General features: G+C 32.2%; 1 protein-coding gene across 1 annotated transcript in view; it reads right to left on the reverse strand.

Annotated features, from left to right (window-relative positions):
- The window catches only part of LOC118200702 (cardioacceleratory peptide receptor-like), a 264,792-nt gene extending 256,405 nt beyond the window's left edge, over positions 1-8,387 (reverse strand). Inside the window, exon 1 of the mRNA XM_035372663.2 lies at positions 8,347-8,387. The gene's annotated coding sequence lies outside the window, so the exon portion shown is untranslated. The remainder of the gene's footprint in view (positions 1-8,346) is intronic.
- Between the last annotated feature and the right edge of the window lie 3,171 nt (positions 8,388-11,558).

Raw genomic sequence — 11,558 nt, forward strand, 5'->3', positions numbered from 1 at the left:
GGGATAAAACAGCGGTACTTAGAGCCATCGAATTTTGAATAATGTAATCTTCCACAGAATATAGGCATCTGGAAGCCCGAATTTGGAATTTGAAATTTTTTTTATTATCGATTTCATTTCATATTTTGTAACACTTTAACGAATTTTTGATTAACAAACTTAAAGATTTCAAAGCGAGCAATGGCAATACTGTAAGAACGAAATCTGATGTGTACACCACATGACTTCCTTGTACGGAATATTAAATTATACGCATTTTTTCTTGCATTTCATTTAAACTTATTGGATTGAATTAAATCTACTTCTCCGACAGCGCATAAACCACAATAGAATAAATGCATTCTTTAAAATTCACTTTCTTTACCATATCGACACTCTGGCGCTAGGTTTACTTAACAGTATTATATTTCATTTATATTATAACTCAGAATGCACAAAATGTATATCATTTAAAGAATTATCTAAACGTTGCGCCATGTTCTATTCAAATACTATAATAAAGCTAGAACTATGTATAAAATAAATTAAGCAAGCAAAACAAAAAAGAAACAGTTTTTCACAGACGATTGAGTATTTCTCAAATGAATTAATTCAGTTCTCACTTCGCGAGAAGGCAAAAATACATAAGAACTCAAAATATCTATATTAAAAATTAGGAAGTAAATCTCAAACGCTTATTTCCACGAAAAAATTCCAAAAAGAATTAAGCACGATTTAATTGGCAATAATAAATGAATGCGTTATCTTTGTTGTTGCGAAGCTAAGTTTTTCTAGATTGGCAACAAATCCACTAGTCTCCTGTTTCAAATGTAAACATCAATGTCCGCCATTAAAAACCGGCTTAGCGGCAATTAAACAACTTTAAAATTGCTGATAATTCTAAAAATATTGCACACAGATTTACTAAAGGCATAAAATCCTTAACCGGAAGATAAAAACAACGTAATTCAATCATTTTTAAAGCAAAAAATGTACAATTTACAAACATATAAGAGTAAAGAAACTGAGATCACAGAGCCGGGTGATAGAGTGGATATATATATAAATATATTTATATGCGTTTGGCGCGGCCGATTGCAACCAAAATACGAGGTGCGCATCTACATGTTATAGCAGTCCTATATACAAAATTTCAACGTTCTGAGGCTACTCGTTTTTGAGTTATGCGTGATACGTACGTACGCACGAACGTACGTTCGTACAGACGCCACAAAAAATTCTCTTCAGAATTAATTTTAAATCAGTTTTATAATTTTTTTGAAGGAAAAGTGTCTTTTATTCTGTCATTACGTACAGATATGACGCAAAATAAAATATGCTTATCTTCCTCACAGTCCGCAAAGGGTATGATAATTAATTTTACTTTCAAAATTAAGGCGTCAGTTTTTGATTAAAAAGCGATTTAAAGGCAATAAACGAGATCTTCACATCTATCTGCTTTTACAAATTAGCATATGAATCCGTTAAATAAGAGTACCTGCACTCATTCTAATCATTATACGTATTCTTCTTTTTACTTCCTAGTACAAAGAGAAGGAAATATTGTAATCGCGAAAACTTTCGAGTGTCATATTTCAACAGAAATACCCACTCTGACCGGTTCAGAATCTATTTGGACACTTTTTGGCATGATGTCTGTACGTATGGACAGAATAAAGGACTCGTTTCCTCAAAAAGGATTGTAAAATGGATTCAAAATGAGATTTTTTTCATGACGTCTATAAGTACGTACATGTACGTATATATCTATCTCGCATAACTAAAAAATGATTAGTCTTATAACATTGAACATTTGTATAGGGGACTGCTATAGCATCTAAATGTGCAGCACTCGGTTAAAACATTTATTCATATTTCGGCGATGTCAAATTTAAACTAAAAAAATTAGCAAACTAATTCTGACATTTAATACGGTTTCCCGATTCCTGTATTTATACTTAGGAAAGTTTTACATTCGGTTAGGAATATTTATGTTAGAAGCTGCACTCCTGTAAGGCAAAAATTTACCTGTATGTGTAATTTAAACATTTGAAGCTTTTAGTGTCATTTTTAACTTGCCTTGAAAGATCATTAATTAAGTTAGAATAATTCGAACTATCTTGGCGGCTAGTACAGTTAACAAAGGACCATGGATTGCTTATATGAATTTATTGATTTTTGTGCGGCATAATAACAGTAGAGGTAGTTAACGAGATTACGGATTTTATGCTGAAATTCCAATGAAATCTGCATTTGCAGCATGTTTTCTCTGATGAATTGTTTTTGGACAATTTCGACATAGGATTTAAAATTCTCCTCCCACAGTGTTCTTCATTGAACGGATCGGGAGTTACAAATATATATTAGATAGGTTATGTTATACAAATTTCATTGCAGTTTTTATCTTAGAGTGCTTACAAAATCGTAGCTTATTTACAGAAAGATTTTCATTATTTTCGACCTCAATTTTTGTTGTCCTCTTTATTTTCGTGTACTAGTAAGATGATTTATCTATTCCCAGATGTGCCTGCCAGCGCTGAGCACTGATAGTTCGGTTCGAGGTTCGATTCCCGGTGAAGGGGATGACTGTAGGGCACTTTCCCCCATGTGTAACCCCATGTATAACCATGTATAAGCTAAATGGCTTATACATTTGCCCCATGTATAAGCCAGTTTCCCTTAGACAGTTCACAACGAAGATATCCCTCCCCTTAATCGCGATCGAATGCCCGAAATGCATATTATAGTAGGGTAAAAAATTATTATCCCAAAATGGCTGTTGTTCACAAAACACGATTTTGCCTTTCTTATTTTTCAGTTGTCGATTAATGGTCAGCTGAATATGCTCAACAAAACAGTCGACTGTTTTCAGTGAATAATAACACAATAATGAAATAACTACTAGTGGAAGTTAACTATACTTATAAACTGAACTGTCTATAACACCGGAGCTTAATACTATAGTAGAAATCTATGAAAGCCTTTCTACGAAAGCGGAAACGAAAATGGCTAGTTACTGGCTGCTTATTTAATAAATAAATTACGTTCCTTCATCATTCTTCAGAAACGATTGGCACGACTTTGCCTAGATCTCCGCCAACTTTCATGATTCGACGATAGCCAATTTTGCAGTCGATAAGAAAACACGTAAGTACTGAATTTATATTACATATTTTTTCATTTTTCAAATATGTAGAAGATGCACAGAAATCCGAATACATTAGTCTAAATCCGAATCCATCTAATATCCTATAAAATGTCTGCCTCTTTCACTTGCTCCATGAAACCATATTAAACCTTAAAAGAGCCCTTTTGTACGATCATTAAAATATGAACCTTTCAGATTTTTATAATGTTACGTGAGAATGATTTCGAAATAGATTAAATGCACACAAACCGATGACGATAAAATTATTTTCCCAAAAGAAGCCCTTTCCAGTTCTGAAACTTTTCACAAAAGTACTCGTAAAGCTCTTCTAAGTATAACAGAGCACAATTAGTAGTTCTTACTTCGAACTGCTAAGCTCCCACAGTGGTCTCTCAATACTCTGAGCTGAGCTCCGAAATCAGCTCTGAGCTAAACAGAGGACTGATGCTCTTTCTCATCTTATGAAGTTTTTCTCCGGCACCGAGAAATTTCTAGTACCTTCAATTTCTCGAAATTACTGAGACGTATACACAGTTACTTAGGATTGGATAGAACTACAATTACATAGAAGCAGGACCAGTTACAGTTATACAGAGATCGGACCAGAATGTCACCAAATGGTCCCCAAGATAGAACTTTTTTTCCACTTTTGGCGATTTCTCTCCAAACTTGCAGACAGAATTTAGTTGCCAAAACCATCACAAACTTTGCGGTATCTCGTCAGTGGGGCCAAATATCTATTTACCTCCATAGACTCCTGTAACCTTATTTTTCCGGCTGAGGCCTTCCATGTTACATTATACAAAAATACTACAATTTACATCAAATTTCGCTAAAATAAATTATTCATCTCTCTCTCTGCATATATATATATATATATATAATTAATAAGCTAGGTTGTAAGTACAATACAAAGTAAGTAAGCTAGGTTGTAAGTATATATATATGTAATAATAAAATTCCATATTCAAGAATACACTTAAAATTCTAACTGTATCTTCTTCTCATTTTTAATGGCAACGGTCTCTTATTTGAAAGTACGTGGAATTAAATCCACAGTCCCGTAGTCAAGTTTTTTTTCCCGCCTTTTCTACACGTACAGTTATAGAATGTTCTGGAAATATTTAAAGCGAACTGGATTGGCTGACGAGGCTGACGTCATTTCTTGGAAGCTCCGCCTTTCCAGAGGCTATAAAAGGACTCGCAAAAGAATATCGAGGCTTTTTCTTAAATGTAACGATGCAGTAAACTTCATACAAAAAGTTATTAGTAATTCTTTTTTATTTACTCCGGATATCTGATTTTGTAACTGCTATTTTCTCCTGAAATATAATAAATGGATACTGTTTTTTAAAACTTTCGTCTGATAATTTAACCTACGACAAAAGCTGGTACATCACATATATATATATATATATATATATACTAGAACGCCCGGCGGTCATACGAAATGACCGCTGTTCTAGATATTATAAACTGTAATTAAAATGATTTGCGTAAAGGTGTCTGCTAATTCAAACTGAATTACCCAGGGCAGGCGGTGAGGAAGCCCTTTTGCTTACTGCCCCACGGGGTTTCCCCCCTTCTACTTGCTTAATTGCTTAAAGTAGAGTTCAATGAAGGAAACCACTGGCGGTATATTTCTTAAGAGCCACCGCTAGCTCAATCAATAAAGGTGATTTAAATAATAAAATGTTAATTCATATGTCAAAGATCTCTTTGTACACAACATTCCTTGTGTAGATCTTTCCATCATTTTTAAGCTCGCCTTGCAGAGGACCATCCATTTAATTTTACGTCCGTTCTTTCACAAACTCTTGCATTCAGTTGTAAACCATTTCAAAAACAGATGATTGCTAATGCAAACAAAAGTTGACGTTCCCCTGACACGCTCAGTTTGCGTTCAGCTGAAAACTCAGATTAAAACACAATGTCGGAATAAAATTGGGCAAAATTTTAAACTCTTTACGCGAAAGGACATTTAGCATAGGAGTTTGGGTAAACCTATCTGATGAGATGTACTAAGCACAGGTTTCGTCTCCTGTAATTTCTCAACGTTTGCAAGTTTTTTAGGTAATTCATATGTAAATATAGTTAATTACATAATAAGCAACAACTGTATGAATTAAAAATATTTAAATGTTCTTAAATACCATGATAATTTAATTAAAACAATGATAACTGCATGTATGGTATCAGTGTATATGCACTATTTGAATGCCATGGCGACTTCTCCCCATTGGCTAGTACAGTTACGCAAGCAACCAATAAACTATCGGCGACGAACAGACACTTGAGCCGTATATAATAAAGATATATATACATAGAGAGAGAGAATTCGTGGCAATGATTTTTTTCTCTTTTAACTAGCCATACAAAATAAACGTCGATAATCGCGTCTTACAATTATTTCGAAGAATCTAATTTCTGACTCTATTCTGTAATATAATTTCTGCCGATGAGTAAGAATGCACAAATGCTAGAATTTAATTCTGTTGTTCTTTCGAAGATACCTACAGAGGAATTGTTCTCAAAGGGTTCAATTTATCTCACTTTTCAATAAACTCCCAAGTGTGTCATTAGCGTCGTTTAAAGTTGCTTTCTAGTGTAAAAAGTTGAAATCATGTATGCAAGCATATACGTCTTTTAGAAAGCATTATCGGATCGATATCATAAACGCACCTTATTGCAGAGGTGAGTTTGAGGTAAAATGCATTCGAGAATTTTCTCTTCAATGCATATTGCTTTCTTCTTTTAACTTGATTTGCACATATGTGTCTGCATCCAAACTGGCACTACGAAATGACACACAGTGTTTGAACTTTAAGTACTTTACGAACTTCTACAAAGAAAAAAAGCAGTTTATCTTGGAAATGATAATAGCATTATATGAGACCCGTTACAGGACAAATCCTGTATCTTGGTATAGAAATATAAGCAGAATAAGACAAATTGTTATTTGAGTCCTTAGCCTTATTGAGCCCTTAACAGTTAGCCGAATAATTAACTTTTAAAACAATTGTTTATGTATTAGCATAAGTTTATATAGAAATAAGTAGCTATGATAGTGTAGAAAATGAGTTTCCAAAATTAACTTATTTGCGCAGTAATTTATGTTGTTGAATTTACTACTGTAGTAATTAGTACTTTTTGAATTTAGGTCTGACCAAACTACGCCCGCATCAAAAGAAGCCAAGCTATAAGCTGAATTGCGAATATTACAAAATAACTCTATTCAAAAAAATGCTTCTATTCGTTAAAACCCTCAGTATCTTTGAATGCGTTACTGTTGTAAAAGTGAACGCGACTCACTTATTTAAAAGCAACTACTTTCAGTTTTTAACTACGGATTTTATAAAATAGACGCTTTGAGAATTAGCAACTAGAATTTTGGTGTTACATAGAAAAATTTATACTTTAGCTTGTTTTATAGCATAAGTTTTACGCATTCGTGTCAGATTCCCTCCTTGTCGGTCTGATTTAAAATCTTCTTCTGATTATATTAGTTCCGTACTTATTAGTTAACTAGTACAATATATGAAAAGTAATTTGAACTAAAACTTTTAAGGCATTCGCAGCCTAAACAATTTTTAATTAAATTTGTAAAATAAATTTTATTAACAAAGTCCAAACTATTTTCTTGTAAAAATTTTCTATAATATTCATATTTGCAGTAGACTGTGCTTCCGTTTGAAAATAAAACACGCATTAAAAAGGTCTACCAAAGTGCAAATTAAAAAAATCTGATGTGTACATCACATGACCTTTTTGGACAGAATATTAAATTATACGCATTTTTACCTGCCTTTCATTTAAACTTATTTCCTCGAATTTCATCAGAGATATATTTCTCATTCAATAAATTCAGTTCTCATTTCGCGACAAAGAAAAAATACATAAAACCCCAAAATATCTACATTAAAAATTGAAAGATAGAGAAAAACATAAAACTCCAAATACAGGTAAAACAAGTGATACATTTTTTTTTACAATTAAAATTACAGTTTCTACGCAAAGAACAAGCAGTTCGGCCATCGCGCAAGAAGGCAGATTTTTTGGCGCCCCAAACTGAAAGTTTACTTTTGGTCTCCTTCGGCAAAAAGATGCTAAAGGAGTAGAACCTGACTTAATTCGTTGTGGACGCTATGTTGAGTCAATATATAGGATAATGTAATAACTTAAATGATAATTCCAGAATTAATTAAGCATAATTTAATTCACAATAATAAAAGAAGACGCTACTTTGTTATTGCGAAGCACAGTTTCTCTAGAATGACAACAAATCCACTATTATGCTAAGTTTCAAATGTAAACAAATATGGCTGCTATGATAAAAAATTAGGCTTAACCACACTTAAACAACTTTTAAATTGTTGATAATTCTACAACTATAACATGCAGGTTAAGTAAAGGCATAACAACCTTAATTGGAAGATAAGAACACCATAATTCAATCATTTTTAAAGCAAAAAATGCACAATTTACAAACATATAAGAATAAAGAAACAGCTCATTGAGCCGAGTAACAGAGTGGATATATATATATATATATACTTCGTACAAGGAAGTAAAAATTAGTGAAAATGATAGTTTTAAAAAACACAAATTTTTAATACAAATGTTTTCCTGAAAGAAAAATTTTTCCACTCTGATATGTACTTATTTTCTGAAAGATATAAATTTCAATAGCTGATACAAGCATAAATAAAGTAAAATACTTTAAATCATATAGTCTCAATCTTATTTGCGCAATGCACTTCTTTTACTGTTGCTAGAAGATAATACCTTTCCCTGCTTTCCAAAACTCGAAAATACATGCATACATTTATTTAAATTTAATTGATTTTAATGTCTTTTAAATTAAACAGCAAATAATACAGAAAATGTTCAAAAATACCAAAATCTGAATAAAAGTACATTTTATATACATAAACTAAAACTAAATATTTAGCAATTAAGACTGACCACATGCTCCCCCCCGAAAATACGAAATGCCTCCCAGGGTTGAACTTCTTGATTGAAAACCCTAAAGCGTTAAATTTACGGAAGTTCAACATGCCGAATGAAATGCCAACATGACGATTAATTATATATAACGCGTTTTTTCGTTTTTGAAGCGTTTTAAGCAACAATGCTTTAGGTGAACAAATATGAAACTTTTCACTGAAAGTTATGTAGAAATTGAATATATGATTTTTTAAAAAAAATCTATGACTTACTGCTTTACAATTTTTCTTTTCCATTCTTGTCTTCTAAGCATCTGAAAGGCAAATCAATATTTCTTTCACTTCTTTCTTCAGTTATATTATGGATGTGTTTAATCAAATAAATATTATCAAATAGGAAAAAAAAAGTATTCTAAACATAAAATTTAAAATTAGACAAAACAGCATCCTTAATTTCGCATAGATTCTGAATAAAACTACCTTCGATGTAAAGTTTCATGAACTGTAAAATTAAAATGACATTTGCAGACGATAAAAGAAATTAAGTATCGCGAGCCAAAAGTAAAGGAAACAGAGTTATGCTTTACCTTAATGGCAACTTGAGATGCTTGCTCTTAAGAGTTTGATACAAAAAGTATTTTTTCAATTTTGTTTAAGGTGGAGTAGTTATAAAGATTGTGCTTTTAAAATTTAAATAAAATTTGCTAATGCTTTTAAAGATAGATTTTCGTTAAGAATTGGTTAAAACTCAGAATACTCTGCATAGTAATTTAATATTTTCTAATGAAAATAACAATAATTATTTGTCTGTTGTTCTAACTGAACATTCAAGTTTTTATCTTAAATACAAATTCTAAAAGGTAAGCTTTGATTTTACTGAAAATAAGCGTAGTAAAATGTTAATTTAAATTAACATGATAGAACAGTTAACAGCTACCATTTATTAAAACAGTAAAAAAATAAAATTTAAAAAAAAAAATCTGAAATGTTTCAGATTTTAAATTACGTCCAAAGGGGTGTTTTTTAACATTTTGTGTGTTACCTTTCTTTATTAAATATCATGTTCCTCGCACTTAAACCATAAGATCCAGTGCAACAGCAATATCGCAAAATAGTTTTAAAACGAGCATATCTTTAGAATTTCCGATACAGAGACTCACGCGCTGGAGATAAAAATGTTTTTTCTGCACAACGTTGCCATTGCTCGCTTTGAAATCCTTGAGTTTGTTAATCAAAAATTCGTCAAAGTTTTAAAAAATAGGAAATCGATCATAAAACAAATTTCAAATTTCAAATTTGGTCTTCCACATGCTCATATTCGTTGGAGGATTACGTTATTCAAAATTCGATGACACTATGTACCGTTGTTTTATCACAATACGAGAAATATACATACATTTATGCAGATTTTTCATTATTTAATTTCTTCAAATATAATGCAGGACTCTAACATTTTGTGGCAACAGTTTGAAAAGTGAACCGACGTTTATGAGTCCGACGCAAAATCGCAAAACGAAAACAATAGTCCTTTAGAGACAAATCCCTTTGGACTAACAATGTTGCAGTTTCACATGTATACTATACAACTTCAGTATTTCCAAAACGTTTTGAGCTTTTGCATTAACAAAAAATTAAAAGAAACACATTTCTAAAATTTAAAATTGTATCATGGAATACGACGGACCATTGATTGCCGGACATCTTTGATCGCAGCAGCTGCGCAGGCGAGACTTGCCACGATCCGTTTCAGACCAACCATTTCAGATTAACCTGCTCGTAGAATGACATGTAGGTGATAAATAATACGTCATAAAAAGGCGTGTCCGAGTCTAAAGACAAGCAAACAATGTCTACGAATTGTGCAGCTCCTTCTAGGCTTTAGCCGAAGAAACTACGTTTTATTTTATTTCAGTAAAATGCGGGGAGATGAATTTCATCTCAGTATCAAATGAAAAGCAAAAAAGGCGTGTCCAGGCGTGTCCAAGTCTAAAGACTAAGGCGTGTCCAAGTCTAAAGATAAAAAAGGCGTGTCCAAGTCTAAAGACAAGAAAACAATGTCTACGAATTGTGCAGCTCCTTCTAGGCTTTAGCCGAAGAACCTACGTTTTATTTTATTTCAGTAAAATGCGGGAAGATGAATTTCATCTCAGTATCAAATGAAAAGCAAAAGAAATTATATATGTTTTTTTCGAAAATCTACATAAAATTAAGTTGTTGGTTGGACTAATTTTAAGGTTGTACGGATTATTTTAATTTTTTAACAGTTACTTCTAATTTTAAAACCTTTTACTTTAATTCTTGCTCCCCACTTGACTCCCTACCAGAATAAGTTTTTAGTATCGCGTTGCATGTAAATGAGGTAGAAAGAGTATTTAATGGTAGTTTCGCTTACTTCATGAGAGCAGTTTCGGAGTACTTAGTGGCGCGTGTAGCCTTCAGACTACGTCGTTGTTAAGGCAGCTTACGTTCACTACGCTTGGCCGTGTGCCTACTGATATTCGCCGGCTAATTAAATTAAGGAACAACTGCGCTAGATAACAGCGTATAGCATCGGCTAAGTCAGTTTAGTTTAGAATTAGATTAGTTTCTTATTTTCTTAGCTTGAGTTCAAAGCCCAAGTTGAGGCTTTTCTGTAAGCCCGAGAAAGGGGCCAACTGTATTTTTAGTTTGAGATAATAAAAGGGTGAGTTCAACCCTTCTTTAAACTATGCCGTTTAGACACTTTGACTCAGCGATAAGTAGCTACTTTGTTCAATATCTTCCACTACGTCCAGTATACACAAAGTAGTTAGGAATATCATAAAATATTAAATTAAGAATGAAATTAGAATCCTTTTGATTTGAGTTTTCTATATTTTGATTATCCACGTATTTTGTTTTTCCAGAAACATTCTAACGTACAAGAGATACGTTTGTAAGATTATAACTGATAATTTTTCTCAAGTGATCACATGATCTTCTCATTAATTATGCATTCTTTTTCTACCTAGAAACATGTCGCATACTACTTTAAAAAAGATTTGCAGGTTTTCTTTTCTTATTTATTTACAATAGGGGGGAAAATGAAAAAAATTTATTTTATTTGAAAAAAAAAAAAAAAAAAGAGAGAGAGAGAGAGAGAAGGTATCGTTCAAAGCAACAGATTTTGAAATGTTAAACAGACTTTTTTCTTTTTTGCATTAGCATTTTGTAGCTTTTCAAGCTTCTGTAGCTTTCTTCATTTCATTAGCATTTTCAAGCATTCTGTAAATTTTTCTTTAAGCACGAAAATTTACATTCACAGCTTAAAAAACAGACGTATAAAAGATCGATCAAACTAATTAAGGAACTCAGAATAAATTTGCATGCGTGAGAAAACATGGAAAACAAATGAGTTTCAAATCTGAAACTTTTGGTGCTGACTTTTCTTTTAAAAAAAGAACAAAGATTTTTTACGTTTGAAAGACATGCATTTCCTTCTCATCTTCAAAGAAAACTGTTTTCTA

The sequence above is a fragment of the Stegodyphus dumicola genome, chromosome 4 (assembly GCF_044657685.1).
Source record: "Stegodyphus dumicola isolate Sdum_Otavi_A_Nest chromosome 4, ASM4465768v1".
Taxonomy (NCBI): Eukaryota; Metazoa; Arthropoda; class Arachnida; order Araneae; family Eresidae; genus Stegodyphus; species Stegodyphus dumicola.